This window comes from Bufo gargarizans, chromosome 9 (genome assembly GCF_014858855.1).
Source record: "Bufo gargarizans isolate SCDJY-AF-19 chromosome 9, ASM1485885v1, whole genome shotgun sequence".
NCBI classification, from domain to species: Eukaryota; Metazoa; Chordata; class Amphibia; order Anura; family Bufonidae; genus Bufo; species Bufo gargarizans.
Window position 1 is genome coordinate 147,966,056 of NC_058088.1, and position 25,006 is coordinate 147,991,061.

The 25,006-nt window shown below is 44.4% G+C and overlaps 1 protein-coding gene across 1 annotated transcript in view; it reads left to right on the forward strand.

Moving 5' to 3' along the window:
- Window positions 1-25,006, forward strand: part of BTK (Bruton tyrosine kinase) — a 474,008-nt gene that overhangs the window by 35,382 nt on the left and 413,620 nt on the right. The window lies entirely within an intron of this gene.

The following is a 25,006-nucleotide window of genomic DNA, read 5'->3' on the forward strand; positions in this document are numbered from 1 at the left end:
CTGCCGTACCCCATTTTAGTCAATGGGGCTTGCGGGCATTCTGTCTCCATCCAGCAGTGCCGGATCCAGTGAATTCCAAGCAGGCTGTTCTCTGCTGGAACTGCCTGCCAGAATCACTAACACAGATGTGAAAGTAGCCTAATACAGGTCAACATACCTATTACATCCAGTGATGTCTCCTTTGATGTAGATGTTCTCTGTCCTCATCTTCTCCTTTCAGACCAGACCACCATGATCATTTTTCAGCCATCTCTTCTCTCTTCAGAGTTTGAAAGACAGACATCTTAGTTTTCTACTTTTCCATCATCCTCCCACCTTCTGAACACCCCATACTGCCACCAGGTTACACACAGATAGTTCCGCTTCAATAATTATTGGCACACAGTGTCCTAAAAAATAACTGTGCCCAGGAAACTGTGTCCCTGACACTAATAGTGTGAACATAATGTTCCCCAAAAATAATTGTGCTAAGCTGATATCGTGCCAGGGGGTGCCCCCCACAGTAACAGTGCTCCCCAAAGTCCCACCAATAGAAATAATTATCTACCAGACAGCACATAGTAATAATAGTGCCCCTACAGTAATAAAATCCCACTGTGTCCCAGAAGTAATAATGCTCCCATAGTGCTCATACTAGTATTCAAGTTCCTCATAGTCCCTCAACTGTAATAAAGCCCACCATAATGCCCCGGTAGTAATAATACTCTTTATAATGTGTTACAGTAAAAATAAAAGTGCCCTGTTGTGTGGCAGTATAAAAAATACCTCCTCTTAGTGCCCCCTGTAGAGCCAATGTCCCCATAGTACCCTCATAATGTGTGCCAATGCCCCTTACTGTGTGCCCAAAAAACCTTTTAGTGCCCCCAGTTGAGACAAGGTCCCCATAGTGCCCTATAATTTGCGCCAGTATAAAATACTTCTATATCGTGCCCCAATAGTGCGCCTCCCCTCATCCCCATGGTGCCTGACAATATGTCATAATAAAATGCCCCCATAATGTGTGACAGTATAATTTCCCTATATAATGTCCCCAATAGTGCTCCTCTCCTCCCTTCTCCATAGTGCCCCCCATGTGGGCCAGTATATAAGATAGGGTCCCGAGTAGATGCCCCCATAGTGCTCCTCCTTCTCCATAGTGCTCCCCATGTGTGCTAGTATATAAGATAGGACCCTCAATGTGCTCCTCTCCTCCATTGTGCCCCCCATGTCTGCCAGTATATAATATAGGGCCCCAGAAGATGCCCCCATAGTGCTCCTTTTCCCCCTTCTCAATAGTGCCCCCATGTGTGCCAGTATATAAGATAGGGTCTCCATAGTGCTCCTCCCTCTCCATAGTGCCCCCCATGTGTTCCAGTATATAAGATAGGCCCCCCATATCCCCCCCTCCATAGAGCCCATGTGTGCCAGTATATAAAACTGTTATTTTGCATACAGTATATAAAATAGGCAGGCCCCCCCATATGTCACTTGCTCAGATAGGCCCCCATATCTGTTGCTCAGGATCCCCCCTATCAGATGCCCATTCACGCCCCCATATCAGTTGCACAGACCCCCCATATGCCAGTTGACCAGGACCCCCCATATCAGTTACTCAGGAGGAACCCCCCCCAATATCAGTTGTTTATTTATTCAGCCCCCCATATGTCAGTTGCCCAGGACACCCCCCCATATCAGTTACTCAGGAGGACACCACCAATATCAGTTATTTATTTATTCCGCCCCTTCCCTATGTGTCAGTTGCTCAGCCCCCCATATGTCAGTGGCTCAGCCCCCCCTATATGCTCATTCAGGCCCCCCCCTTGCTCAGTCATGAGTCAGACCCCCAGAGTCAGGCACCCCCATATGCTTATTTCAGGCCCCCCATGATGTGACAGACCCCAGGGCCCCATGATATCAGACCTCAGATCAGACTAAAATAAATAATTAAAACTTACCTCTCCTGCTCTCCCTGTTCTGTCTCCAACAGCCCGCGCTGCACACGTGACCTGACTGCGTACAGCGCCAGGTCATAGTGCGCACTGTACGCAGTCAGGCTGGAGGAGACCAGCGTTGCAGGGGTAAGTAAGCAAGCGCCGATCTCTTGCATACTAGTGAGCTCTTCTGAATGCGCTTACTAGTATGAATGGGCCCCCTCACACGCCGGGCCCCTGTGCAGCTGAACCGGCTGCACCGGATTATGTCCGCCCCTACCTGGGGACCTTGTGGAAGACTGAGACAGTTAATACATTAGCCAATCACTTGCCTTTACAGTATTGAAACAATCCCAGCAATTGTACACAACCCCCCTCTGCCTGTGATACAATTATCAAAATACAATGGGCATTGTCTGTGCCAAAATCAACAAATACAATGGGCATTGCCTGTGACACAATTAATAAAATACAATGGGCTCTGCCTGTGATACAATTACCAAACATAGTTAACTTAATCACTCACAGGCAGAAAACACACATTTTTCCCAACCACAGAAAACACCCCAAAACACCACATATCCCCATAAAAGTCACATTTCCTTATAGCCTCGATATGGGTGAACAACCTATCCAAAAATCACCCAGATCGGTTTAGGGGTTCAGGAATTTCCTGCACATGGTCCCATCCCCAAAATAGTTCCATACACTTGACGGAAAAACACTGCTGGACAATTTAAGATGGCCACCGCCATATGTTTGAATCTGTTCCAGTAAAAAGTCCAAGGGGCAGAAACAGTTCCTTTAAAATCCAATATGGCCAAATAGTGTCCCAGGGGCCATAGTCACAGGGCAAGAGGCTGGCAAACAGGTCTCTCCAACTCCTAGTGATGAAGGTGCTTTCGTCACAGTCATGTATAAAGTGAGGCATGGACTCGCGAGGCAGGGATGTAATATTACCACTTTGGTGCGGCTTCACCTGGAATATGCAGTTAAATTCTGGGCACCAGTCCATAGAAAACATGCTTTGGAACTTGAAAAAATGCAAAGGAGAGTGACTAAACTAAGGGGCATGGAGGGTCTTAGTTATGAAGAAAGATTAAAATAATTAAATGTATTTAGTCTTGAGAATAGACGTCTAAGGGGAGACATTATTAACCTATACAATAGACTATCTCTGGACCTGGTCACAAAAGGGATCAGCAACTCCACCTATAAAGGGAGCTGCAAATGTGGTAGTAACAGATGTAGTATCTGTTGTAAATACATGTCAGTGTGTCAAAATGTGACATCTACTGTGAATGGCAATAATTACACCATAAAACAATATTTGAACTGTAACACAGATTATGCTATTTATTTAATCACCTGTGGAGATTTTCTTCTACAATATGTAGGTTGCACTACAAAACAAATAAAAAGCAGAATACGCAAACATTTATCAGATATACCATATAATGAAACTCACAATGTATCTGCAGCCAGTTTTCACTTTGCCATTGTGCACAATGGAGATACAAGAGCGTTTTCTGTTCAGGGAGTGGAAAGGGTTACTCTTCCCATTGGAAGAGGAGATCACAAACAAAAATTCCTCAGCCGTGAGGCATATTAGATGTTTGAATTGGGAAGATGCTTTCCCAGAGGTCTGAACAGAAAACACGATCTGATTTTAGAATATCGTTAAAATAACTATTTTCACAGTTGTTCAGTACTATATACAAGTTGTCTTTTCTTTTTGATGCATTGTGTATTGGTTTTATGGTGTCTGATTAGTTCTTTTTGAGCATGTGATGCTGAAGTCTTGATTACCTGGTGCACCACATGTTTAAAGAGAGGTGATCATTCACTTTTCTGTATGTCATGAGTAAGGACCGAGATTGTGGAGTCCGAAACGTGTAGACATCTTGGATCTTGTATGTGATTCGTGTTTAGACAACAATTTTTTATTGTTATTAATAAAGATGCAAGTTTTTATGGGAAGCTGGACCACAAGTTTTTTCTTTGGATTACGTTTGTACACAGTCAAGTCCAGACTGGGCTTCTGCTTCCGTGAAAGCAAACAAAGGTGAGAGCTGTCTTATATATATTTGGAACAACAGGGACAATGGATAGTTTGAGTGGTTCACAAGTGGCTCAAGAACTTGTGTAGAAAGGAGGGGTTTGGGTTCCTGGAGAACTGGGCCGACTTCTCTCTCGGCTACAGGCTTTATCGTAGGGATGGGCTGCACCTCAGTGGGGAAGGTGATTTGCCTGGTCACAGCAGTAACCACCAGAAAGTGGCCAACCCCTTTAAGTATTTAGTAAACAGACCTCAGTTTGTTTGGCTGGGTACATCTACCTCTGGTGTGCTTCAGGGAAACGTTTTATCTCCAATATTATTCTGTTTGTATACTGCTGATTTTAAGTACAATTCTGACCTATGCCTTTTACAAAAGCTTGCTACTTTACTGTGTCTTTTGGTTATATTAAAGAAGGTGAACAATCGGAATATAGGCAACTTGTAAGGGAATTTGTGGAATGATGTAGGAGTTGTGGACTGATATTAAATGTGGTGAAGACAAAGCAATTGACTGTGAATTTTGATAAGGGGAAGGAGATTATACAATTAGGCTGGGTTCACATCTGCCCTGTTATTTTAAGAGTGTGTTCTGGCAGAGGAACAGACCGCTGGAATTCACTGTAGAAAAAGTACCGTCTCCAAAAGCGTCAAAGCTTCTTTACTGTGAGAACTGTGAATCTGTGGCATAGACTTCCTCAGGACATGGTCACAGCAGTAACAGTGGACAGTTTCAAAAAGGGTTTAGGCGAATTCTTAAAAATAAAAAACATTAATGCTTATAAAAACATGTAGAAATCTGAGTCTCACTTCCTTCAGGGATTCACGTTCCCACCTATCCCTTGGTTGAACTTGATGGACGTACAGTACAGACCAAAAGTTTGGACACACCTTCTCATTCAAAGAGTTTTCTTTATTTTCATGACTAGGAAAATTGTAGATTCACACTGAAGGCATCAAAACTATAAATTAACACATGTGGAATTATATACATAACAAAAAAGTGTAAAAGAACTGAAAATGTTATATTCTAGGTTCTTCAAAGTAGCCACCTTTTGCTTTGATTACTGCTTTGCACACTCTTGGCATTCTCTTGATGAGCTTCAAGAGGTAGTCACCTGAAATGGTTTTTACTTCACAGGTGTGCCCTGTCAGGTTAAATAAATGGGATTTCTTGCTTTATAAATGGGGTTGGGACCATCAGTTGCGTTGTGGAGAAGTCAGGTGGATACACAGCTGATAGTCCTATTGAATAGACTGTTAGAATTTGTATTATGGCAAGAAAAAAGAAGCTAAGTAAAGAAAAACGAATGGCCATCATTACTTTAAGAAATAAAGGTCAGTCAGTCCGAAAAATTGGGAAAACTTTAAAAGTGTCCCCAAGTGCAGTCACAAAAACCATCAAGCACTACAAAGAAACTGGCTCACATGCGGACCGCCCCAGGAAAGGAAGACCAAGAGTCACCTCTGCTGCGGAGGATAAGTTCATCCGAGTCACCAGCCTCAGAAATCGCAGGTTAACAGCAGCTCAGATTAGAGACCAGGTCAATGCCACACAGAGTTCTAGCAGCAGACACATCTCTAGAACAACTGTTAAGAGGAGACTGTGTGAATCAGGCCTTCATGGTAGAATATCTACTTCTTTGGTTCCAACCACCGTGTCTTTGTGCGAAAAGGTGAACGGATGGACTCTACATGCCTGGTTCCCACCGTGAAGCATGGAGGAGGAGGTGTGATGGTGTGGGGGTGCTTTGCTGGTGACACTGTTGGGGGATTTATTCAAAATTGAAGGCATACTGAACCAGCATGGCTACCACAGCATCTTGCAGCAGCATGCTATTCCATCCGGTTTGCGTTTAGTTGGACCATCATTTATTTTTCAACAGGACAATGACCCCAAACACACCTCCAGGCTGTGTAAGGGCTATTTGACCATGAGATGGTTTGGGGTGAGCTGGACCGCAGAGTGAAGGCAAAAGGGCCAACAAGTGCTAAGCATCTCTGGGAACTCCTTCAAAACTGTTGGAAGACCATTTCAGGTGACTACCTCTTGAAGCTCATCAAGAGAATGCCAAGAGTGTGCAAAGCAGTAATCAAAGCAAAAGGTGGCTACTTTGAAGAACCTAGAATATGACATTTTCAGTTGTTTCACACTTTTTTGTTATGTATATAATTCCACATGTGTTAATTCATAGTGTTGATGCCTTCAGTGTGAATCTACAATTTTCATAGTCACGAAAATAAAGAAAACTCTTTGAATGAGAAGGTGTGTCCAAACTTTTGGTCTGTACTGTATGTCTTTTTTCAACCGTATTAACTATGTAACTGTATCTGGCGTACATGCTGGCTTTCGGCTAGGTAAATAAATTATACACTGAATTTTTTTATGGATAGGTTGTTTTTCCTTATAAAGCTCAGATCTTTTAATTACTATGGCATGATGCTGTAAACGAAAGTTTTACCAACTCATGGTGGCAGCACTATGTTTTGCGTACTAGTGTGTTGGGAGATTAGTGTGAGAGTAGCGTTTTAACTTTTAAATTTAGCGTTTAAACTTTGTAGATTGATTGAAAAATTCGGTAGTATTGTGGGAGTATCAACTGCCTCAATTTGAGGAAGTGCTTGAGAAAAGAATCCTAGGGAAATTTATACCCATTAGGAATAATCAGTACCATCCCTTTTATGCATCAGTTGAGAGACATCTCCAGATGATGTGTGCTACAGGTCGGTATGAAAGGTCTTGTTTGCCTATGGCTATTGTTTTATAATTATTATTTTTTTACAATAGGGCTTTGCAGCTGAAACAGCTTCCACTTTTCTACAAGATTTTGGAGTGTATCCATGGGAATTTTTGTCCATTCATCCAGAAGAGCATTTGTGAGGTCAGACACTGATGTTGGACAACAGAATATAGCTTGCAATATCTCCCCTATGGGGTGAGATCAGGGCTCTGTGCAAGTCATGCAATGTCTTCCACACCAAACACACCCAACCATGCCTTCATGGACATTGCTTTGTGTAATAGAGCAATCATGCTGGAACAGAAATGGGCTTTTCCCAAACTGTTCTGAAAAAGTTGTAAGCATACAATTTTCCAAAATGTCTTGGTATGCAGAAGCATTAAAGGAGCATTCCCATCTTGCTATTTGGGTCACCTCTCATGTAGCAAAAGTCAATAGAAGGCACTTACCAATTGCAATGCTTTATTGAAAGTGCTGGCTCCCCATTCTCCTTGCATGTGTACTGCTAGTTGTTAGGGGATAGGGCCACCGGTGCGATCTTGCACTCACTGTGAGATAAAGCCCGTTGCTTACTGTGGTCGCCAAGATTGCAGGAGTACGTCCATGCATGCGTAGCAGCCGCTGTCCCGGCCACTGCTCTGCAGCATGTTTAAATAGATCAGCTATAAGGCATGCGCAGAAGCCCTGGAGCTATTCTATGCAGCTATGATAAGCCAGAGCGGCTGAACTGAGCATTGGGATCGTGCACACATAGGCAAGCCGCGCAATTATGTCATTACAGTGTGGGATGAATCCGCCCACTGAATTCCCAGGAAGTGCTGAGCTTTGGAGCTGCTATGGAGGTGAACAGGGGGAAATGGGACAACTCCTTTAAGGTTTTCCTGCACTAGAACTAAGGGGCCTAAGCCAACCACTAATAAATAACCACATAGCTTTATCATTCCTCCACCAAACATTACAGCTGTCACAATGTAATCAGGAAGGTAACATTCTCCTGGCATTCACCAAATACAGACTCATCCATGCCACTGCTTGCATGCAACTGCTCGCAAATGGAAACCCATGACAGCAGGGGCATAACTAGGAAAAGTGGGGCCCCATAGTAAACTTTTGTATAGACCTTTCCTCCACTGAGAATCAACAGTACACACAAAATGCACACTATTGTGTGTAGCCTGTCTGTAGCACCTGACTGTTCCAGGCAGTTTAGGATGAAAAGGACTAGAGTATGTGCTGGATTCACAGTACATAATGCTGAACATCCTCCACACTTGAGTGTGTGCCAGACAGAACCCCCTAATGTTCTGGGCTTTGTGGCAGCCACTATAGCTGCTATAGTGGTAGTTATGCCCCTGGCATTAAGCCTCGAGTACACAGTTTTTGTACTGATTTTAATGCTCTGTAACTTGACGTGGTCTGCCACGTTGTGCCTGAGTTGCTGTTGTTCCTAGATGCTTCCAGTTTGCAATAAATAACACCAGTCTGTTAATCATGGAATATACAGTATAGAAGGGAAGAAATGTCATGAACTGACTTGTTTCAAAGGTAGCATCCTATAACAGTACCACACTTAAATTCATTGAGCTGTAGAATGACCCATTCTTTCACAAACATTTGTAAAAGCAGACTGGAATTGTAAGTTTTTTGTCCAATAGGTCAGCACTGCGGGTAAAATCTCGTGGTGCTCGCGTCCTAGGATCGGCATCCCATGTAATAGTAGCAATGAAGGACCGGCACTCACTTCCAGATGTTCTCAACAATTGTGTTTCTTGTTACATATGTTCCTGTGACGCGTTTCGACACTCATTGTGTCTTTCTCAAACAGTAAAAATGCCATTACAAGTGACCTTTAAATAGCTCAACCCCAAGCAAGGTGTAGGCATCACATGATCGTAATGTCTTAAGACAGACCCCCCAACTTAGCAAAGAAAAGAAAAAAGAAAAGAAAACCGTGAACAAAATGAATGGGGCCAATGGGCTTAAACTGTGACTACGAACTCAACAGTTTTTTGTGATTTATGTTTTATAGCAAAAAAATTATTTTTTTCTGTACAAATGAATATGGCCAGCATTTTATGTTTCAATGGGGTATTTATTGAAAGATTTATGCAAGAAAAATCATGTCAATACATAATAGAATATGTTGTAAACATGAACATAAGTTGAGGATACAGTATTATTGGGTGGAATTCCTATTATAGCATATACATCAGTTAAACAAAGGTATGCAGCATCAGCGATTTACATAGCCAATATGAAGTACAGTTTCAATTGCAAAGAATTCGAAGAAAACCTTCAGCTAGGTTGATATGAATCACAAAGTAATGCAATAACGGAGATCTGTGGAGTGGGAGGAGGACAGCCATGAATCCCAGAACTTTTCAAAAGTAATGAAAGTATTCATACGATTAGCCGTTAGCCGTTCATATAAAAGGATCCTATTAATCCTATCTAAAACTGCTTGATAACTAAGTGAGGGAGATCGCCATTTGAAAGCTATATGGATTCTAGCCGCCAGGAGTATGAATTGTGATCGTTTAAATTTGGCATATTGAAGCCAGGAGGGTTTGTCTCCTAGGAGAGATGTAGGGTAAACACAACCCAATACGGATGTTAATAGGTTGCTAATCTGGTTCCAAAACCTCCTATCAGGCACGTCCACCAAATGCATTCACAGCCCCGAAAGCATCTGGGAGATACTTCAGGATAAATACGGTGCAATCTTGTTGGTACCAGATAGGTCCTGTGCGGGATTTTTATAGACTTCTCTGCTAATGTGGTTTGCCATGACTCCTTGGTAAGGGTCTGGGAACGTTGGCACCATATAGATACAGAGTAATACATATGTATATCCTCCTCCCACGCCCTCATATAGGGTAACTTGACCCCCTCTGGTGGTGCGTTAAGCACTCTATAAATCTGGGAATGAAATCAATGGTTTGATTATTTGCCCGCAGCGAGTATAGGAAAGAAAAAAATCTGACTAGTAGTAAACTGCTCCCGTTCGGGAGGGGGGGGGGAGGGGGAATATTTATCTTTAAATTCGGATAGAGAAAGCCATTTACCTCTAGTCAGGAACCTATGGAGCGTGCATAGAGATCCACCAATGCAAAAGCATGTGTCCGAAGGCCCGGAAGAAAAGCGGGAATACCTATTAAGTATGTTCATGGTGAGAGTTTAGATTGCAATGAGAACTTAAATCTTACAGATCTCAATAGGAGAAGGGAAAAGTGTGATAAAATAGAATTAGTGTGGATGACATCTGGTAGGGGGAGAATAGACCAAGTTAAGGGCCTCCAGGTATAAGGAGCAATCATAGATTGTTCCAGTGGGATCCATAATGGATGTGTTTTGGGATCTAGATGGGTTAGGAACAATTGAGCCAATCTGGCTGCTTTGTAATATTTTATAAGGTCTGGAACTGAGAGGCCTCCTTGGGTTTTATGTCGGCACATCGTTATCCTGGATATTCAGGGGCGTTTGTTTGCCCAGATGAATTTCATGATAACAGCCTGGAGAGCCCGTAAGTGTTTGGTAACGATCGGTACGGGGAGGGTTCTAAATAAGTAGAGAAGTCTGGGGAGAACTACCATTATTATTATATGGATCCTTCTTACCCAGGATACTGGAAGAGCATTCCAAGACACAAGGTCTTCTTTAATCTTGTGATATAGAGACAGGTAGTTGATTTTGTAAACTGAGTCAATTGTTGTGGGCAGTTGCGTTCCCAAATATGGGATATGGTGAGGTTTGCATTGAAATGGGAAGTTTCGTAATATTTTGTAAGGGGTGTGACATAGGAGAAGCTCCGATTTAGTATGGTAATCTTAAGGCCTGAGGTCATTGAGAAGAAATCCAACATCTTCATTAGAGAGGGAAAGGATATAATGGGGATGGTAATGGACAATAGGATATCGTCTGCAAAAAGGTTTAGTTTATATTCCTTCCCTCCAACTGAGACACCGGTAATATCTGGGTGAGCTCTTATGTGGGTAGCTAGGGGTTCCATTGCCAAATCAAATAGGGCCGGGGATAAAGGGCACCCCTGTCGTGTACCCCTCTGAATCTGAATAGGTGAGCTATGCGTGGCTGGCAATTTAAGGCTTGCTTCGGGTGTGGAATACAGGGATTGTATTGCCGTCAGGAAAGGCCCCCCAAAGCCCATTGAGGAGAGGACCTTATATAGATAGTGCCAAGTCACAGTGTCAAAGGCCTTTTCTATATCCAGTGCTAGCACCGCCAGAGGGATATTGGTTTTGTTGGCTCTTTGTATTAGATTCAGGATTTTTCGGATGTTATCTGGGGCTTCTGTACCGGGAATGAAGCCTGCTTGGTCTTTATGTATGAGGTCAGGGAGCAGCTTGTTAAGGCGTCGTGCTAGAATAAAAGGTAAATATTTTGTTATCCAAATTGAGGATGGAAATGGGTCTGTAATTGGAGGGCGATAAGGGGTCCTTGTTTGGCTTGGGTATTACAGTGATTTTGGCAGATAGGAATTCTAACGGGGGCTTGGAACCTTGCATTAAATGATTACAGTAATGGGTGATGTGCGGGATTAGTGAAGGGGCAAATTTCTTATAATACAGTGCAGAAAACCCGTCAGGGCCAGGAGCTTTACCAAGTTTTAGGTTTTTAATTGTAAATTCTACTTCCTCCCCCGTAATAGCCTCGCCTACACATGCTGACGCTTCAGGGTTGAGTTTCGTAAGTGGGATAGAAGATAGAAAATCTTCCCCATTCGATACAGGATGCGCCCCAGGATTAGAAAAGAGTCGTTTGTAGAAAGCATGAAACGTATCGTATATAAGGTCGGGATTATATGCGGTCTGTCCTGAGCTTGTGCGTATTTGGAATACCTGATTGATTTTCTGTCTAGCTTTAAGTTGGCGGGCTAGCATCTTGTCTGGTTTGTTGGCATATCTATAGTAGTAGTAGGAAGCTGTCCAGCGGAGGGCTTTTTCTGTATTGTTGGAGAGTAGCATATTTAGCTGTAGTTTAACATCTTTGATCGCTTTTAGAAGGTAACGTGAAGGGGCTTGTTGGTGAGCTCGGACCAACCTGGTCATTTTAGCTTCTAAAGCAATTTGGGTTGAGTTCCTTTCTTTTTTTTTTAACCGGGAAGCCAATCTCCCCCGCATAAAGTCTTTGTGGGTTAGCCACAGGATCATAGGGTCAATGTCAGGAGAAGCATTCTCAATAAATAAATTTTTTAATTCATCATGGAGCTGGTCATACAAGGCAGGGCGTGTTAAGAGGGATTCATTCAGCCTCCAAGAGTAGGGAATGCTGTACTTGTCTGCAGAGAGAATCTCTGCCAAAACCATGTCATGATCAGACCATGATGAAACAATATGCTTGGAGTAGGAAATATATGGAAGGCAGGTTGTAGAGACCAGTATCATGTCAATACGGGTATATACGTTATGAGCAGGGGAGTAGTAGGTATAGCCTCTTTGTAGGCCGTTGTGTTCTCTCCACGAGTCAGCCAGAGACAAAGATTCTAAGACTTGACGTATTTTGACTGTGTGAGTAGATGGGCGAGGATGGCCAGAGGGAGATGAGCGATCCAATATAGGATTTAGGACAAAATTGAAGTCTCTGCACCATAAAATCTTATGGTAGGAGAGGGGTTCAATTATGCGACTCACATCATTAGAAAAGGTGATAGGTTCGTCAGTTGGGGCGCAAACATTGGCTATACATAAGGTCTCTTCTTTGTAGGTGCCCACTAATAATACATATCTCCTATTTGGATAGAGATTTTCATAAAAATAGGTTACATTTGCATGAATACAATCACATGTATACACTTGTAACAGAGGTGATTTTAGACACTTGTGAAACTTCTTTAGAGAAAGGAAATTACACTTCATGAAACAGATAAACTAATACCAGTAATAAGAAATGACATTACAGGTACTTCACATAGCAAAATATTAGTGTACAGGTAACGAGGCAGAGAACTATAGTATTATAACCTAATAGAAGCATTAGGAGGTATTTTGCAATTATTGTCGTTCAGCCACATATCCCAATTTTTTAGGAAGGTAATTTTCGAGTTCCTAACCGAGGCCCAAAGTCCCTCATATAAACAACAATTATCTAGCGTTCTAAGAATTCTCTTGATATTGGGAGGATCACCGGTTTTCCAGCAGGCAGCAATTTTCAGACGGGTAGCAAATATTAAATGACTGACAATGGATCTATAATGTTGAGGAAGTTCAATGAGACCTACAGATAAAAGAGCCATCTTAGGTGAGGGGATGATATGGGAGCCTGCCAAGTGAGATATAAACTCAAAAATTGAGTTCCATAAACATTTAACTGATAGGCAATCCCACCACATGTGTATATATGTACCAGAGGCATTACCACATCTCCAACATGCTGGAGATATTTCAGGAAATATTTTGTTCAAGTACATAGGGGTTCTATACCATCTATATAGTATTTTTCTTGCTCCTTCTAAATGGTCTGAGCATTTGGAAAGTTTAGATACAGAGGTAAAAACTTCCGCCCATTCCGTTTCTGTGAGATCAGAGCCCAACTCAGAGTTCCACATGTCCATGATATGTTGTAGAGGATTTGTGCTAGATTCTTTTAGTAGTTGATAACCTTTAGTGATACCTTTATCTAGTCTATGTGTCATATGGATCCAATCCATTAGCGAGTGGTTTTGTGAGATGAAGTGAAAATTCCTTGGGGATTGAAGTAGATGTCTTATTCTTAGGTATTTATAGAAGTCTGAGTTGGGGATGTTGAACTCTTCATGTAGATAAGCAAAATCGACAAAAACTTCATTAATTCTCAATTGACCAATATCTGTAATACCCGAGGATATCCAGTTGCTAATCTGTAGGTCTGGTATGGCTAATTCGCATATTTCTAGAGGTAGGGAGGAGATTGAGGTGGTAACTAATTTATCTGTTCTAGCAATGACATACCAGATGCTATGGATTGCATTCAGGGTTGATAGTGAAGAGACATGTTTAATACCAAAGACCGCTGTGGCAGAGAGCCATAAGTTTAAATCATGGGCTCCCATTATATTTTTCTCCAGTACAACCCATTTTTTAGAAGTATCATTTTTAATCAAGTATCTCATTTGATCAAGTATAGAAGTGGCATAGTAGTGCTTAATAGAAGGGATATTGAGTCCGCCTGTTTTAAGTGATTTTTGAAGAATGAGACCTTTCACTCTGGGTTTAAATTTCCCCCATATGTGTCGGTTGATTAAGGTTTGTAGTTTTGATATATATCCTTTGGGAATGGCAATTGGAATATTACGGAACATATAAATGATTTTGGGTAATATCATCATTTTAATTGCTGCTATTCTCCCTAACCATGAAAGTGAGTCCATTCTTAGGTTGTTTAAGGAATCATTTATCTTGTTATATAGTGGCCAAAAATTAACTTTGAATAATTTGCTAGTAGGAAATGCAAGCTGGATGCCTAAATATGTCAATGACTCTTCAGCCCAGGGGTATTTGAACGAGTTGGAGATTAAGTGTTTGGTAGTTCTGGATAATCCCAGGTCAAGAATTTGAGACTTGTTGATATTAACTTTATAAAAGGAGGCTTTGCCAAATTTAGAAATTATATTGTTAATAGCATTTAATGCAGTAGCAGGGTTTGATGTTAAAATTAACACATCATCTGCAAAAAGACCTATGCGGTGATCTGTGTTTCCCACCGTTATCCCTTTAATGAGAGGGGAGGTTCTGATATGCTCCGCAAAAGGTTCCATTGCCAGGGCAAATATTAAAGGGGACATGGGGCATCCTTGTCTGGTTCCATTCTTAATATTGAATGGAGCAGACAAAAAACTAGATGAGTAAATAGAGGCGCTGGGGTTGGAATATAAAGACATTACCGCAGACAGGAAAAAATCACCAAATCCAAATTTTTTCAAGGTTGCATGAATGTATTTCCAATGTATCCTATCAAACGCCTTCTCCGCATCCAAGGAGAGGAGCAGAGAAGGTGTTCGGGTGGAATATGCTACATCTAAAAGGTCTATGAATCTCCTAGTACCATCTGATGATTGCCTGTTGGGGACAAAACCAATTTGGTCATTAGCTATTAATGTGGGAAGAATGCCAGATAATCTTTTTGACAAAATTTTCGCAAAAATCTTTATATCTGAGTTTAGTAGTGATATAGGCCTGAAGTTAGCCGGCTTGTCTGCAGATTTACCAGGTTTTGGGAGCGTAATTATCAGTGCGTTTAACATATCTTTGGGGATCGACTCTTGTTCTGCTATTAAATTGAAGGATCTAGGAGTTTTTTAACAGGGTGATTACCCCTCTGCTTTTAGTGGGATACGTGGTTGAGAAATATCTTGTGTATCGCTGGTGAAAATATTTTGGATGGGATGTAGGAGTGAAGTGTGACTCCTGCAAGCAGATAACATCAGGTAGATGTTTTAGATATGTAGAGAAAGCTTTTTCTGGGGGAATAAAAGCCCCGTACATTATGGGTTAATATTTTACACATAAAGTAGGACCCATCTAAGTTGGACTGATACTGCTGGAATCTATAATGGCAATAGGAATAACCCCCTTGAGTAACCGTTAAACCAAATAACATTAACAATGTGCTTGCAAGCACTACATAACATGCAATATGGCTGAGCCTAGCAAGGCCAGAAAATAGTAGTGGATTAGTAGAAGAGAGACGTGCCCAACAAGGGCAGACTGCTCCATTCCGGTCAACCCTGAAGGAGTGAGCAACATGAAAGTCCGTCACGCCAAATCCCTGTAGGAAAGAAAAAATATATATAGCAGGACGTAAAAACAAGAAAACCAGGGCAAAAGGGCCCCCAAAGGTATATAAGAAAGGTATCACTTGCGTCCGGATCAGTAGATGAATGCTGTCCTTCGATCCTGGAGAAGGGTACAGACCGTCCTGTAGTTGTATAGTCTCAATTATCTGCCGATCTAGTCGTGCGAGGTGATGAGGAGGGGACCTTGGTCCAGACCCTAGCCGGTCTTTGTGGTCTCGGTGGGGCAGCTGGAATTTCAGATTGTTCAAATGGGATTCCTGCCCGTTGCAGCACTTCTAGGCCTTCCGCCGGGGTATGGTCTGTGTGAGAACGGGAGTTTAGCTGGAAGGATAAGTTGAACGGAAACCCCCGCGTACCTGTGCATTCTGCAGGGCTGATGTCACTGGCCTCATCTCTCTGCAGAGTGTGGAAGGTGCTAAATCCGCATATAGGTCCACAGAGGAAGGGAACTCTGGTAGGTCGGGCCGATTAAGTGCGGCCGCCAATACTTGATCTCTCACCTCCGGATAGTGGAACTTGAGGACAACATCCCATGGTAGGTCCACTGAGCGGGGTTTACCCAGAGCTCTATGAACTCTATCCATTCGTAGCTGTGTCGGCTCAGCTTGGGGTAGAAGGGCCCCAAACAGAGTGATCATGGTGGTTTGTAGATCCTGGAACGTTTCAGGGAGGCCTCTGACCCGCAGATTCCCTCTTCTGGATCTATTCTCCAGGTCTTCTATTTTTAGCTCCAGAGCGGCTAACTGTGCGGCATGGGAGTTGACTTCCTCCCTGTCAGCACCTATGGCATATGATATGTCGTCAGTCCGCGTCTCTAGTTCAGAGACTCGGTTCCCCAAGTCCTGGATTTGGCGGGAAAACTCCTCCACCGCCTGAGAGAGCTCCGCTTTAAACAGGGAAGCTATGTTTTTATATAGTGTTGCCTGGCCCGGATCGGTGATGTTAGGGCCCGATGAGTGTCTACCATCAGTGGATGAGGCGGGACTGGCCGGAGATGAGGTAGGGTCCGCCATGACAGTTTCTCTGGAGTGCCGAAACATCTCCGGTAAAGTCTTGTTCCTACCTTTTTTGCGGGTCATCTTCTGGGTCCCCTGCATCTGTTTAGAAGGCTGTTGGAGCCGTGAGGACGGCGCTAATTTTGGGATATTCTCGGCGTACGGAGCGGAGCTCACTGAGGTATGTCCCCTCAGCAAGCCGCGGGTATTTGCTCCATGGCCGGTATTTTAATATGTGTATATGCGTTTCTTCACAGTTGAAATAACGTGAGACTTCACTGCATATCAAGACTGATGTGGCAAAAATAACCTCGCCACTGGGTTTTGGAGGGGCCTGTTTGCCAGGATTATGGCCCATGTACTAACTTTGAAGGAGAAGAGAGACCGGCTGGACAGCCTAAATCTGTGAAACTGTTTTGGGCAGGAAAGCCATGCTTGCGGTCGGCCAAATGTGACTTCCATGGAATTCGGGAACCCCTGCTCGGATCTGGGTGATTAAATTATGGGGATATGTGGGGTCTTGAGGTGTTTTCTGTGTTTTGGGGAAAATGTGTGTTTTCTGCCTGTGCGTGATTAAGTTAGCCTATTACGTTTGGTAATTGTATCACAGGCAGAGCCTATTGTGTTTTGGTAATTGTATTTTGTTGATTGCGTCAAAGACAATGCCCATTGTATTTTGTTGATTGCGTTACAGACAGAGTAAAGGGGGTTTTGTGTACAATTGCTGGAAAGGTTTCAATACTGTAAATGCATGTGATTGGCTAATATATAAACTGTCACAGTCTTCTACAAGGTCCCCAGGGGGAGTGTCCCTTGCTAGGAGACCTGCATAAAAGGCTAAAAAATAACTTATTAAAGAGTTCCTGTTTTACATTCAACATAGAGCCTCGTCTCATGTGTGTGAGGTTTGCTATACGCTGTATACTCCTCTGGCTATAACCCCTAGCTCTTGTGACAGCTGTTCCTGTTCCTGGTTCCTGTGGTGGTTACAATGTCGAGCGGAGTGCTTGGAGCCCTCGAAGCACTAGGAGCATCCATCAACGGAGGTACCCAGTCGGGGTGCCAGGAGATCCGTTACATTGGTCTGTGCACTGAATGATCTGTGTGAGGGTGACATTACTAGGAGAGTTAATAGGAGAATTTGGGGGTGAATTTAGAGGCTATGCAGTGTGAGCGTGTACTAACGCTTTCATTGAACACTATATATAGCATTTCTGCCTACTCCTCTCCCTGCAAGTAGTGGTGTCCCCTCTGTGCTCTGTCTTTCTTTCTTCATTTGTGGAAGCATCACATCACTAAATTTGTGGATGCTCCACAATTGATAGGGGTGTATAACCTTGCAAGCTCATTTCTGGCATAGATACCTCCTCTATCTACCCCGCATAAACCGATAGGGGTGGGAGTACTTTCTGACCAGAATTAGTGCTAATTGTTGCATGTATAGCTATACAAGTGATAACCCTTATTGTGAACACTAGTTTGCATAGGAATTTACTCTCATTCCAATTTTTTAAGGTGTATTAATAAAGTTCAACATTAAAAAATATACACAAACGTTCTGTTGTTCAGTGATAAGTGTTTAGAGGTGAACGTAATCCAATTATATCTCAATAAGTGAATTGTTACATAAGTGTCCCCCAGAATTAATAATGCCCCAATTAGTGCCCCCAGAATTAATAATCCCCCATTAGTGCACCCCAGAATTATAAATGCCCCAATTTGTGCCTCTCAGAATTATAAATGCCCCAATTTGAGCCCCCCAGAATTATTAATGCCCACATTAGTGCCCCCAATAATACTAATGCCCACATTAGTCCCCCCCAATAATACTAATGCTCCCATCAGTGCCCCCTAGAATTAATAATGCCCCCATTAGCATCCCTCAGAATTAATAATGCCCCATTAGAGCCCCCCAGTAACATTATTGCCCCATTAGTGCCCCCCATTAATGGTAATGCCCCCAGGTATTCCCCCCAAAATTACTCATGCCCTCTTCTCTGTGCAAAAAAACCCAAAGACCTTCACCTCATCCATTTGATTGCGCCGCTGTGAACATTCGCTGCTGACTGAGCTTTCAGTGAGCAGTGAGTCTTAACCGCTGCACAATCAAATGGATGAGATGAGTTTTTTAATTTGATTATTGCTGTTGCGACACAGTGAGGGGTTGTGTCTGGCAAGGCAGGTATTTTCCAGCCAGGTGAGGTCAAATACCGGACCAGAGTTTAAGTGTCGGTCGGGGTTTTGGCAGCACCTGGCAGTCCTTAAATAGGCTACTGGGCTCAGCAGAGATGTCTCTGTATTTTGGGATCTGAGGCTTTGTGCCGTGCTGGAGGGCTGAGAGCAGCACGCTGGGGAAACAGGCCCCCTAAAGCCTGGTGTGGACTACGGGAGGCAGAACTGCCAGCAAGGTGTTATATGAACTTTCCATTGTGTGTGAATTAACACACAAGACTGCAAAGTTACGTGCTGTTTTGTGCAATTGCCTCAAGTGTGAATAAACACTGACGTTTTGAGTGAAGAACTTGTATTTTGCCTCTGTACTGGGCCCGCTTACGCTATCTACCAGAGCGAAACCCCACAATTGGTGGAGGATGTGGGCAAGACCAGTGAGGCTGGCGTGAACGTCGATATTTTTGGTTTCTGCATTTTTCAGGCACGGTTGTATGTCGTACATTAAACCAGCTGTATTACAACCAGTGCCCCAAGACAAAATAGAGGCTGTTGTGAAGGCCCTCATGGAGGCTAATCTGCAACAGCGAGAGACAAACCTGCAGCAACATGAGGCTAATAAGCAGCAGCAGGAGACTAACCAGTTGCTGCTACAACACGTGATAGCTTTGCAGACATCAGGAGCAACCCCGAGCGTCCATGATGCCCGGAAAGCAGTCCGTGCCGCTATTCCTAAGATGACCCCCGCAGACAACATCGAAACCTACCTGGCGATGTACGAGAAAGTGGCCATCAGGGAAAAGCTTCCCTGTGACCAGTGGGCTGAGGTCGTCGCTCCATTCCTGGCATCCGATTCTCAGCGGGTGTATTTTGACTTGCCAGATGATCAAGTGGCCGACTATCAAAAAGTAAAGGTTTTTGGCAAGACTGGGGGTGAATGTGTTGGTCGGGGCCCAGTGGGTACATTAGTGGGGGTTTAAGCCGGCTGAGCCTGCAAGGACCCAGTATTATGACTTACTCCACCTCTTGCAAAAGTCGCTACAGCCTGATGTGCTGAGTCCCACGGCTATGCTGTATAGACTATTGGCTGATATGTTCTGGAGGGCTCTGCCACCCCCTCTCCAGCACTGGATCGGCCAGGTGTCTCCTGGCAACGCCCTAGAAATGGTGGACCTGGTTACCAAGGCTACTAAGACTGTTACTGTCATGCCCTGCTAAGGCTATGTGCGGAGGTCTGCCTTTTTGTTTTTGTTTTGAATTGAGCTATATCCGCCTCCCTTCAGGTGCACTGGGTGGGGTCGTTGGTTTTAGTTTAAATTACGCCCACTCCCAGTGTCCTGTGCGGGTTATAGATTCTGTCTGGCTCAGAGGAAGGATTTGCTGTTCCTGCTCAGTAAAGATAAGTTGGTTTTGTTTTCTTGTGGTTGTCTGTCTAGGCTGTTAGAGAGACGCCTGCCCCCTCCAGATCCTGAGGGAGCAGGCTGCCTCTTTCCCCCTTTCACCATCTTAGGGATTCTAGGGAATCTTCAGTCTAGGCATGAGGACACGTTTTTTTTCCATCTTCAGGGTCTGAACGTGGGCATAGAAGTCTAGGGAGAGCTGGTAGGGATTTGTCAGGAGGTGACCTCTATCCCCAGCTTCTTGCCTAGACACTTGTTTGTTTATAGCCTGTGTATCTTGTATCTTGTATCTTGTCTGCCGTGACAGTTACAGGGGTTCTTTTGGGAGGGGGGCAGTCAAACCCCGTAAATCTCCATCCCAGACCCGGCGACTTGTACTAACCAAACCCACCTGGGGTGTTCCCTCTATAGACCTGGCTCCGATAGTCTGTTGGTGGTGTCAGGAGCCAGGCCATGTAAGAGCTGACTGTCCCCATAAGGTGGAACCCATGGATACTAACTATGGCTACCGTCAGTCGCTATATGCCAGGAAGCTGTGTGCAGCAGGTACCTCAAAAACTCTAAACCACCTCTGCCAGCTGGAGGTAGGAGACTCCAGCGGAGGCTCTGCTGGACTCAAGGAGTCTGGTGTCCCTAGTAAGGGCTACCCTGGTGCGGTCCATTGTGTATACTGGCCGTAAAGTTGGGGTGATGTGCATCCATGGACTTAAAAGACTATCCCACCACCCTGGTGTCTCTAACCACAGGGGCTGGCAGTTGTGCCACGAAGTGGCAGGTGCCCCAAGTCTACACTACAAACTTATAATAGGGAGAGCCTTCCAGGGCTTCCCGGCACTGTGGCCTGCTATGAGAGTGACTGATACCCATGAGACAGGGGTAACCCTAGCAGAGTGGCCCAGCTCAGGGGGGATACCAGAACCCTGGGAGCCTGAGACCTCCTTCTGCCCTATCTCATGTCCGCAGTGTGAGAGGTACCCCAGGCCTCTACTTGGTTCTCGCCCTTCAAACTGCTATATGGCGGTCTATTGGACGTGGCCAAAGAGGCGTGGGAACAACAACCCACTCCACATAAAAGTGTCATTGAGTACGTTACCCAGATGCAAGATCGGATAGAGACAGTGTTGCCTCTTGTTAGGGAGAATATGGAGGCAGCTTAGCGAGCCCAGAGTCGGGTCTATAATGGGCAGGCTCGGGTCCGGATCGTTAACCTGGGTGATGGGGTTTTGGTTCTGGTGCCGACCATGGACAGTAAGTTCCTGGCTAGGTGGCAGGGGCCCTACGAGGTACTCGAGAAAAATGGAGATGTAAACTACAAGGTACACCAGCCAGGGCGGCGAAAGCTGGAGCAGGTTTACCATGTGAATTTACTCAAACCGTAGAAAGATAGGGAAACCTGTACAGAAGACAGCCCATGGCTAGGTTTTCTAGGAGAAGAGGTGCTGGCCCCTCTGTCTGATGCAAGAGAGGCGACTGCCACAGTAAAAATTGCTGACAGCCTCTCCTCTAAACAGACTCAGGAGGCCAGGGAGTTTGTTAGTTGGAACACGGATGTGTTCTCGGACCTCCCTGGACGCACTTCTGTAATCCAGCATGACATTGTCACTGAGCCTCAGGCAAAAGTCCGATTAAAGACCTCATTGAGGAGTCAAAAAGTGAGTGAGCTAGTCCTATAGTATTGATACCCAAGCCGGACGGGACGTTGCGGTTTTGTAACGACCTTCGAAAACTTAACGAGGTTTCCAAATTCAATGCGTATTCCATGCTCGGGTGGATAAGCTCATCGAGAGGTTAGGACAAGCTGTTTTGGACCTCACAAAAGCATACTTGCAGGTGCCCTTAATGGAGGCTGCCAAAGAGAAAACTTTCTTCATCACGCCTGAGAGTCTGTATCAATATATGGTCTTACCCTTAGGTCTGCTCGAACACCTGCCACTTTTCAGCGACTAATGGACATTGTGCTTCGTTGGACCGGAGTTTAAGTGCCGGTCTGGTTTTGCCAGCACCTGGCTGTCCTTTAATAGGCAGCTGGGCTCAGCAGAGATGTCTCTGTTTTTTGGGATCTGAGGCTTTGAGAGCCACACGCTGGGAAAACAGGCCCCCTAAAGCCTGCTGTGGACTACGGGTGGCAGAACTGCCAGCAAGTTATATGAACTTTCCCTTGTGTGTGAATTAACACCTAGACAGCAAAGTTACGTGTGGTTTTGTGTAATTGACTCAAGTGTGAATAAACACTGACATTTTGAGTTAAGAACTTGTATTTTGCCTCTGTACCAGACCCCACATTGTATATAGTTTATTAGAATACATATCTCATATATCTATATATATATATATAAAGGACGTATATATGTGTGTGTATGTATGTATGTATGTATGTTCTGTGATCACTCAAAAACGCAACCATCGATTTCAACAAAACTTGGTATACACATCCCTTGCTACCTGGAAAGAAATCTTGTGGGGGTTTATACACCCCTACACAGCAGTAGCATGGAGTTTGTATGCTCCAACTGTTTTTGCTACACACATATTGCTCTGTAACTCAAAAACTCATCGATCAATTTCTACTAAACTTGGTACACGTATCACAATCTGGGAAAGAATACTGTGGAGGTAACATGCTGGTACACAATGAGTTTCTGTCTGTCCCTACGTCTGTCTGTCTGTTCTTTATGCGAGACCAAACAACTGGACTGATCTTCACCAAATTTGGAACACAGGTACATCAGGTCTCCGGGAAGGTTTTAGACCGGGTCTCAGCTCTCTAGGACGTACTATTCCTGAGATAATCCCAAAAAATTACCTGCGTTAGCTAATACAAGCCTGCAAGTCTTTCTCTTCATATTCCAACTGCAATGCACACTGACACATGTCCCTTATCAGCCAATAGAAGCTTGCAGGCCCTTAGTCTCCACATACACACAGTTTTACTCCAGGTTTCCATAACACCCCAGCCATATATCTTCTCTGCTGTAGGTCAGCTTTAGGCTAGGGCTACACGACGACATGTGTTGTGCAACAATAAGTCGCATGACCCATAGGGCACAACTACACTGCTCCATGTGTTGCGCGACATTGATGTCGCACCAATGTCATGCGACAATTGATAGTCTATGGTGTTGCACTGCGACATGTGACATTTTTTGCGACTGTCGTGTCGCAGTGGCAACATGTTACATGTCGCAGTGCAACACCATAGCCTATAATTATAAAAATTGTTGAGACAAAATATCACGTGACACATGTCGTCGTGTAGCCCTAGCATTAAAGGGGCAGGGCTCTGTGGAGGTCACTGTTAAAGGGGCGGACACTGTGGAGGTCACTGTTAAAGAAGCGTTCACTGTAGATGTTACTGTTAAGGGGGCAGGCCATTGTGGAGGTTAATGTTAAAGGGGCGGACACTGTGGACTGTGGAGTCCACTATTAAAGGGCAACTGCTGTGGAGGTCACTGTTAAGGCAGCAGGGTACTGTGAGGTCACTGTTAAGGGAGCGGGGTACTGTGGAGGTCATTATTAAGGGGGCGGGCCCCTGAGGAGGTCACTGTCAAGGGAGTGGGGTGCTGTGAAACTAACTTTTAAAGGGGTGGGCTGCTGTGAAGGTCAAAGTTAAGGGGATGGGCTGCTGTGGAGGTCCCATTTTAAGTGGCAGGGCACTGTGGGGGGGTCAGTGTTAAGGGGTGGGGAACTGTGGAGTTCACTGTCAAAGCGATGGGGTGCTGTAAAGGTCACTATTATGGGGGGATACTGTCAATATCTTTTAACGACACACACAAACCTTAAATGAAATAGATGAAATATACCCGTGCGAAGCCGGGTCCTTCTGCTAAACTATATAAATTGTAGTAAATACACATAAAATATATGTAATGTTCTGAGCACCACAGCCGTCTACCAGCTTAGGCCATGTGACATCACCTTCATCGGTCACATGGCCTAGGCTTGTGATGGCTAACTTCCGCACTCCAGCTGTGGTAAAACGACATTTCCCAAAATGCACACTTGCTTGGCTGTTCTCTAGAAATTAATGGAGTATCCTGGGAGTGGTAGTTTCACCACAGCAGGAGTGCCAGAGGTTGGAAACCCACCAATCAGATACTGATGCTATAGTACGGGAGCTGCCAGAGGAAGGAGTGGGCAAAGGCTGAGATGGCTGTCTGGCAGATGCATGCTGAAGGCAGCCATACCAACCTCGTCTTACTCACTAGGGGCCTAAAATTGACTAATATTGTGTCCTAATATCATACCTCTCAACCGTCCCGGATCCGGCGGGACAGTCCTGGATCTCAGTGGCTGTCCCGGTGTCACAGACGGTGTACAGGAAACAAGACAAAGCAACATGCATATATGACTCACTGGATCCAAAGCTAAGGAACCAAAAGGGAGACCCCTGCACAAGACCTAGCACTTTCCCTGGCTGCTCAGCCTATGCAAAGATCCCAAAGGTGGATGGTTGCATATCCACGTAGCTCGACTATATAACCCCTGAACACCCTACAATAGTGAGGGGACACGACCACCGGTTCCCTACACCAGACACGGAGGGAGTCAGGGTCACCTAGGATCCAGCAAACAGAAAATAACAGATAAATGTACAGCACTTAACTTTGTAGCAGACTGGGAAACAGGATCAGCATGCACACACACTCCAGGAAGAAGTATAAGCCGCCCAGTAATGCATTATGGGGCGGAATTTAAAGGGATGCAATCAGTCCAACTACATGACAGCTGAGAGAGGCTAACGAGATGAGGAACTGAATACCACAACAAAGAAAACTCAAGGAGGAGGTTCTGAAAGGCTTCTGTCAGAGCTTCTCAGCTGTCTGGTTGTGACAGTACCCCTCCCTCTACGAGTGGACTCCGGACACTCAGAGCCCACCTTCTCAGGATGGGACCTATGGAAAGCCCTGATGAGACGAGAGGCCTTAATGTCCGTCACTGGGACCCACA